Genomic DNA, 8,560 nt, shown 5'->3' with positions numbered 1-8,560 from the left:
GAGGAGTGAGAAGGGGAGAAGAAAGGAGAGAAGTGGAGGAGAGGAGAGGGGAAAGGAGAGGAGGGGACAGGAGGGAAGGAGAGGGGAGAGGAGAGAAATGGAGAGGAAGGAAGGGGAGGAGAGGGGAAGGGAGGGGAGAGGAGAGGAGTAAAGAGAAATGTAATGGGCTGAGGCTTGAGTTGATGCACTGAAGTCCCAAGCACATGAGGCTAAATAGTAATTGGACTATACTCTATTAATATACATGCTTGGATAAAGAATGGCCCCCGCCCACTCTCTGTGCAAGTCCTGATGTGTTGTATAGGAAATGACGATTTGGGTGGGTGGAGGCAGAGAGACAGGAAGAGAGGCTGAGAGAGATTGAGCCTGGGTTCTATGCTCATAGCTGCTGGTCATGTGGCTGCTGGTCTAGCTAGCTTCTTGACTCAGCTGCACACATTACTATTGCCCATTCTCTTCCACCTCCGATCTTTCTTCACTGAGATTGACGATTTTCCCCTAACCTAAATTCCTGACTCCGGCTGATTTTAAAATACGCAGTCTTCACATTTGGCGCCCAAGCATGGAAACCAAGAACCCTACCTTCACTGAAGAAGTCTCTGGTGACCAGGAACTTGGGTGAGTATTGTTAATAGACAAACAGGGAACTTATTTTCTTAAAACTAAACTAGTAATCTTTTTTGGCTGAAATGGGACAAATGCTAGCTAAAGACTCTCCTTCCCCGCCCCCAACCCCTTCAACCCCACCCACGAGTGGCGCTATAGAAAGCATGCTTAAGCTGATAGAAGGACAAGGGCTACTTATAATTTGGGAACAGGTAGCTAGACTTGTGGGTACATTAAACCACATCTCCCCTTGGTTCGTAGAGGAGGATCAAATCTCTCGAGATCACTGGTGCCTGGTTGGACAATAGATATCCGCATATTACAGTGAAAACGGTCCTCATCAATTTCCATCAAGGCATTCTATTTATACAATATAATTCAGTTAGCACTAAGAAACCCTATCCCTAGAAAGAAAAAAGCTGCTGCTTGGAGTAGCCAAATGGGGAAGCCTGCTATTAAGGAGGAAGACAATGAAGAGATTAATGAACATATCCCCACAGGGCATGGAGACTTAAGTGAGCAAGGGTGTGGTGACTTTCCACCTCAGGAGGCAGCTTCAGCCCCACCATAGGAGCAACTGATTGACTCTCCTCCATCAACTCCACCCTCCGGGATGGAGGGCTTAATGAAGGCCAAAGAAAAGGGTATAGATGTGAGAGAACTCCAAACGCATATTTTTCCTATAATTTCACAGTTTAATTCCTCAGGTAAAGAAAGTTGAAGATACGCTCCTTTTAATATAGAAATCCTCAAAGACCTGAAAAAGGCTTGCACTCTTTATGGGGCTACATCATCTTATGTTAAGATGCTATTACAGAATTTGGCTTTTGAAATCTTGATTCCTAATGACTGGAAATCTATAGCAAGGGTATGCCTAGAACCTGGACAAAATTATATGTGACTTTCTGAATATAGTGAGCTCTGTAGGATACAAGCCCAACAAAATAGTTAAAATGCAGTTCATGCTGCAATCACCTATGACCTACTAATAGGTATAGGTTCCTATGCAAATGTCACAGTACAGATTAATTATTTCATAGCAGCATATGAGCAAATTGTTGCTAATGCTATCAAAGCGTTGGCTTCGATTCACAATAAAAATGACAAAGGTGAGGCTTTCACAAAAATAACACAAGGGCCAAATGAACCCTTTGCTGACTTTGTGGGACATTTGCAGACTGTTATCACAAGAACTAATGGGAAAAATGCATCAACAGATGTTTTAATAATGCAACTTGCTAAGGAAAATGCTAATGAGGTCTGCAGAAGAATTATACTAGGACTGTGCAAGGATACTCCTTTAGAGGAGTTCATAAGACGCTGTGCTACAGTGGGCACAAATGCCTTTTATAGCCAGATTATGATGCAGACTTCCCAAGATCCCAACATGGGTAGACAGGGTCCCTTCTGGCAAGGGACTTCCAGAGAGACACGTCAATGCTTTCAGTGTGGTAAAGTAGGGCATCTGAAAGCTCAATGTTGGTATATAGGCAGAGTGAGAAAACAGGGTGGGAGAACAAGACCCAGTACCCCATGTCCAAAATGCCACAGAGGTTTCCATTGGGCCTCAGAATGTAGACAGGTTCAGGGAAACAGGATGAGGGCCTTAGGGCCCAGGCAAAACACTTGGGGCATGATGCAGCCAATGGGCACCCAGAGAGTGCCTAGAAGTCCAATACCCCAACATGATCAATCAGCCAGGAGCATATGATGAGAGAAAGGGATTACACAATCCACCAGCCAGGGAAGCAATCTGATGGGAGAAAGGATTACAATTAGAGAGAATAGAGTGTATGCAGCTGAGACCACTGGGAATAGCCCCTGAGAGGTGAACCTGTTCCTCTCCAGCCTATGGATCCCTTGCCTCCAGGCACAGTAGGTTGACCATTTTACCTCCTGAGAGTACGTACAAACAGTGTCCATCCACACACTGATGTGGGAAACTGGGGAATGTGTAAATAATATCCCAATCACCAATACAGGCAGACAATGTGACATCACCCAGAGAAATAGTAGCATCAGGTTTACCATACAGAATCCTAATAAGCAAACCGGATAGTCACCCAGATTCTGATTCCAGATCAAAAAATCCAGCAATATATTGGACAGCAGCTGTAACAACTGACCGACCTATGCTCACAATCTATATAAATGGCCTACCATTAGAAGGATTGGTAGAAAGAGGTGCAGATCAGACAGTCATTAGAGGTGTCAATTGGCCCAGTCACTGGCCAAAGATTAAAGCAGACACCTACATGTCTGGCGTAGGAGGATCACTAGCAGCTGAAGTTAGTGCTGCCCCTATGAGATGGACTTTTGAAGGCAAAACAGGAGTTTTTACTCCTTTTATAGTTGAAAAAATCCCCATCAATCAATCAAGAGACGTTTTACAGCAATTAGGGTTAAAAATGAGTACTTCGGTTTTTTAAGCAGGGCTGCTGTTGAAGGCCTACCAACACTTTCACCTGTTCCTATCCAATGGAAAACTGATACACCAGTGTGGATAGAACAGTGGCCCTTAGGTAACGATAAAATTCAGGCCTTATTAGATATAGTACAGGAGCAGCTTGACCAAGGACACTTACAACCTTCTCTAAGTCCTTGGAATCCCCCAGTGTTTGTTGTAAAAAAGAAATCAGGAAAATGGAGGATGTTAACAGATTTAAGAAAGGTGAATAAACAGATGGAAACTATGGGAACTCTTCAGCCTGGACTTCCATCTCCTACTCAATTACCTAGAGAATGGCCTCTTTGGGTCATAGATATTAAGTATTGTTTCTATTCTATCCCTCTGGATAAGGAGGACATGAAAAAATTTGCCTTTTCAGTGCCCAGTGTTAACTTAGCTGAGCCTTATAAAAGATATGAATGGACAGTTTTGCCACAGGGAATGAAAAACAACCCTACTATGTGTCAAACATATGTTGCTGCTGCTCTTGCTCCAGTAAGAAAAGCATTCTCAAAAGTTATGCCATTACATTATATGGATGATATCTTGGGATGTGCACCTGAGGAACAAATGTTAGAAGCATGTCTACAAAAGACCATAGAAACACTAAGGAATTACAAATTATACATAGCACCAGAAAAAATTCAAAGACATGCTCCTTTTCAATATTTAGGATATGAAGTATACCCTAAGGTGCTTACAGTTCAAAAACTATCCTTAAGAACAGAGAAGCTAAACACACTGAATGATTTTCAGAAATTGATAGGAGAAATCCAATGGATGCGACCAGTGTTAGGCTTGACTACCTATCAGTTACAACCATTATATGACATTTTAAGGGGAGACAGTGCTTTAAATTCACCACGTCAGCTTACAAAAGAAGCTCAAGAGACTTTGAGAGAAGTTGAACTGGCTTTATCCAATATGGTTGAAAGAGTCACTCAAAAACCCTTGGAAATATCACTGTTTGCCACACAAGAGGCACCCACAGCAGTCCTTCATCAAGGAGACAGTGATAGAGTGGGTGAACCTCCCGGCACAACCAGAACAAAGCCTTACTCCCTACCCAGTGCTTGTGGCTAGAATTTCATTAAAGGCCATTAAGCAAGCAGTGCAATTATCTGGGACAAGACCTGACAAGATATACACCTTTCAAACCAATACACAAATTAATGTGTGTTGTGAGACCATCCCAGAGTGGCAAATTTTATTAGCCATGGCTCCAAATGTTATACATGGGTCTCCATTAAAGATAACCAGACTATTACATAATTGGCGATGGATTCTTGAAGAAAAAGTTTCTAAAGTTCCTCTTAAAGGAACTATCTTCACGGATGCATCCAAACATAATATTTGTGCTGTGTACTCTCATGATCTAACTATAAAGAGAGTAGTCAGAACCCCTTTTCAGTCCACTCAGCAGAATGAATTGTACACAATCATTCTAGCTCTTACTTATTATCCAGGACACATAAATATAATATCTGATTTGGCCTATTCAGTAGGTGTGGTACAAAGAATTGCCACAGCCCAGATAAAATTTGCAGCCTCTAATATATATCATCTCTTTAAGAAACTTCAAGATCAAGTGAGAAAGCATCCAGGTAAGATCTATATATTACATGTTCACTCTCATAGTGGACTTCCAGGTCCCATTTTTGAGGCAATTCAAAGGCAGATAGCCTTCTAACTATGTTGGTCAATACCCCTTTATTCCAAGAAGCCCAGGCATCTCATTCTAAATATCATCAGGCTGCTCGAGCTTTACGTTTACAATTTGGAATAACAAGAGAGGAAGCTAGGAGCATAGTAAAAGCCTGTACAGCTTGCCTCCCTTTCCACACTCCTACACTGCCTCCAAGGAAGAATCCTTGTGGTTTGAGACCCAATGAAATCTGGCAAATGGATGTGACTCATTATAAATCTTTTGGTCATCTATCTTTTATCCACATTGTGGTAGACACCTTTTCAGGATTCACTTTTGCAATACCACCAGCAAAAGACAATCCGAGTGGTCACTGAATTCCTGATACAAGCATTTGCCATTATGGGTGTGCCACAAGCAATAAAAACAGACAATGGTCCTGCTTATACTTCAAAACTTTTTGCACACTTTTGTGTACAGTATAAGATTTTACACATCACAGGCATACCTTTTAATCCTCAAGAACAGGCAATAGTAGAGAGGAGAAACAGAGATATTAAGACGCTCCTCCAAAAACAAAAGAAAGGGGGAGCCACAGGTAACCCTAGAGAACTTCTAAATCTAACCCTTCATACTATTAACTTCTTGATTTTTGACAAAGATGCATTGGCTCCGGCAGACAGGTTTTATAACCTACCGGAAGGTCAGTGTCCAGTGTGAGCAGCTCCACTATCTTTAGATAATCATCAGGTGATGTGGAGAGACCCAGAAAGTGGTAAATGGAAAGTGATAAATGGCTAACTGCTTGGGGGAGAGGGTTTGCTTGTATCTCTGCAGGTGGAGAAGGAATCAGATGGGTGCCAACGAGCCGTATTTGCCTTGTCCATCAGAGAGAGAGAGCAGACCCTTGAAACAAAGGAGAAGACCCAAGAAATATCAGGTGGTTCTGTTGCTGATTGTGCTCAACATTGAAAGAGCATGGCAGTTATGGTGTTTGACTCATGGACATCAAAGATTGTTGGACTTCAAAACCCTCAGGAAACATTGGATTCTCTGAGACATAGGACTTGAAAACCCTCAGAAATCATTGGATTTTCTGGACAAGGACTCAAAACTCTCAGGAATCATTGGATTCTCTGAAATGATAAGACTTTACAGGACTTCAAAATCTGCTGGAATTTGGATTCCTAGCACATAAAAAGACTTTGGGACCAAAAAACTGGGGGATCATTGGATTCCCTGATGTGACAATGGCAATAGATTGGTTTTGGACTATCTCTGGGTGTGAAGGGTTTGTGACTGTTTTTACCCTCCTTCTGGACTTCTGGCAATCCTTTTCAACATCAGTTTTATATTGTTTCTATTCCGCTACTTGGTGTCAATTCATGTTTGTTACACCCCGAGTAACTGACTGAGGGGAAGTCTCCCTAATGGCTGCGTTATTGTTGTGCTTGTAAATACCTCCATGCGTGGTTTGCATTGTTTGCCAAAAACCCCTAGCAACCCCACTTCCTTTGGTGCTTTTCCCGTCCCTTCCTGAGATGTCAGGGGGGCAGTCATCTCCTTTTTAGTGCTTTCCCGCCTTTCCTGAGGAAGTTAGGGAGGCTGGGTCCCCCTTTCGTGCTTTCCCCTCCTTCCCTGAGAAGTCAGGAGGTTGTACCTCCATTGGGGCTCTGACCTCCCTGAGGAGTCAGGGATGGCATGACTACCTGTGTTCTAAAACAAAAGAAAGCGGGAGATGTAATGGTCTGAGGCTTGAGTTGATGCACTGAGGTCCCAAGCACATGAGGCTAAATAGTAATTGGGCTATACTCTATTAATATACATGCTTGGATAAAGAATGGCCCCTGCCCACTCTCTATGCAAGTCCTGATGAGTTGTATAGGAAATGACGATTTTGGTGGGTGTAGGCAGAGAGACAGGAAGAGAAGCTGGGAGAGATTGGCCTGGGTTCTATGCTTGTAGCTGCTGGTCGTGTGGCTGCTGGTCTAGTTAGCTTCTTGACTCAGCTGCACACATTGCTATTGCCCATTCTCTTCCACCTCTGATCTTTCTTCACTGAGAATAAAGATTGATGATTTTCCTCTAACCTGAATTCCTGACTCCGGCTGATTTTAAAATACACGATCTTCACGGAAAAGAGTAGGGGAGGGGAGAGAAGAGGAGGGAAGTGGTTTTTAGAAAATTTAGTTTAGAAAAGAGAAGACTTGGGGAAGAAGGATATGATAACTCTCTCCAGCTATTTAAAGTATAACATGAAAGAGAATAATAAATTTCTGAGGCTATAAGTAAACCCATGTCCTTTGACCCTAAAGTCAGTGTGTTTTCTCTTTTTTTAAAAAATGTATTTATTAAGGGGCAGTTAGGTGGCACAGTGGATAGAGTACCAGCCCTGAGTCAGAAAGATCTTAGTTCAAATCTGGTCTGACACTTAATACTTCCTAGCTGTGTGACCCTAGGCAAGTCATTTAACCCCAATTGCCTCAGGAAAAAAAAAAGTATTGATTTTTTTGATTTATGGAACTAAACAATATGCTTTCCACTGTTCTGTCCTGACTCCCAAAGGTCCCTCCCTCTAACAGAGACTCTACAATTTCCCATCCTCTAATTCCAACCCTTTATTTAAAAAAAAACACAAGTCCCAGAGAAATTAAGAACCTCGGGATCATAAGTTGTTAGTGCTCAAACAGGTTTTTGGAGTTAGTCCATTCTAATGCCACCTTTTTTGGGTATAGAGATTTAGGCCTAGAAAAAGAAAACTGATTAGCTAGACACATAGGTAGTCTGTAACATAGAATGAAGTCCAGGAGCAAGGCATTCTCACCTGCTCCTTTCAGTAGTGAAGAGGCTTTCCTAAATCAGATGGAGACAGATATCAAAGATAAAATTTACCTACTGAACAATTTGCTCAAGAATCAAACTCAAAAGTGTCATTTTAAGAGACAGATATCAAAGATAAAATTAACCTACTGAACAATTTGCTCATGAATCAAATTTAAAAGTGTCATTTTAAGAAAAAAGAAAAAAAATTCCAAGGATTGGCAAATGTCCAGCATGCAGACATCTTCTGGCAATGCAGCACTTGATCTTCAACCCACTGAATCCCATTATCTCCTGTAGCAAAAATCAATTGATAGTTGGAAATTTAGGTCAGACTTCTCCAGTTCAGGTTCATAGAAGTAGCATTCACTCATAATCATTTCCCTCCTACAGGCATTACTGTAAGAAGTGGCTAATTTCAGTGAGATGGTGAGAAGCCTGAATGCTTTTCATCTCTTTCACCACATAGGCCTGTTGTTGTCAAACTGAAAGAGCTTTCCCGCTGTATCCCCACTGTGGCTAGAAACTAGAGACATTTCTCAGACAGTCTGTTACCAGCTAGTATCGGAGACCTATCCATCTATAACTCTCATTATAACTAACATAATTATGTAATTGACTCCCACTGTTATGGTCATTTAAGACTGACAACTACTTGGTTCAGTTTCCTTATCAGTAAAATGAAGGGGTTGAACTAATAGTCTCTAAAATAGCTTTAAATCTATGGTCCTATAATTGTATCTCTTCATTTTGTAGGTGAGGAATATGAATGTCAGAACAATGAAGTAATTCCTAAGGTAGAATTTGAACTCAATTCTTCAATGACCAGAAAGGCTCATTCATTCAACAAGCCAATGGCACTGATCTCCTGATAAAACACTCCAGCTCTCAATTCTAGATGAAGTGCCTAGAAGAAGTATCTATCTCTCATGTCTGTGACATTTCTCTTTGGCTTTAATCACTGACTCTATGGCTTCAAGAACCATCTAAAAATCTCTTCTTTTGCTATAAATCTTCCCCAGATCTTTTAATTTTAGTAC

Source organism: Sarcophilus harrisii, chromosome 4, assembly GCF_902635505.1.
Source record: "Sarcophilus harrisii chromosome 4, mSarHar1.11, whole genome shotgun sequence".
Lineage (NCBI taxonomy): Eukaryota > Metazoa > Chordata > Mammalia > Dasyuromorphia > Dasyuridae > Sarcophilus > Sarcophilus harrisii.
This window is presented reverse-complemented; position numbering follows the sequence as displayed.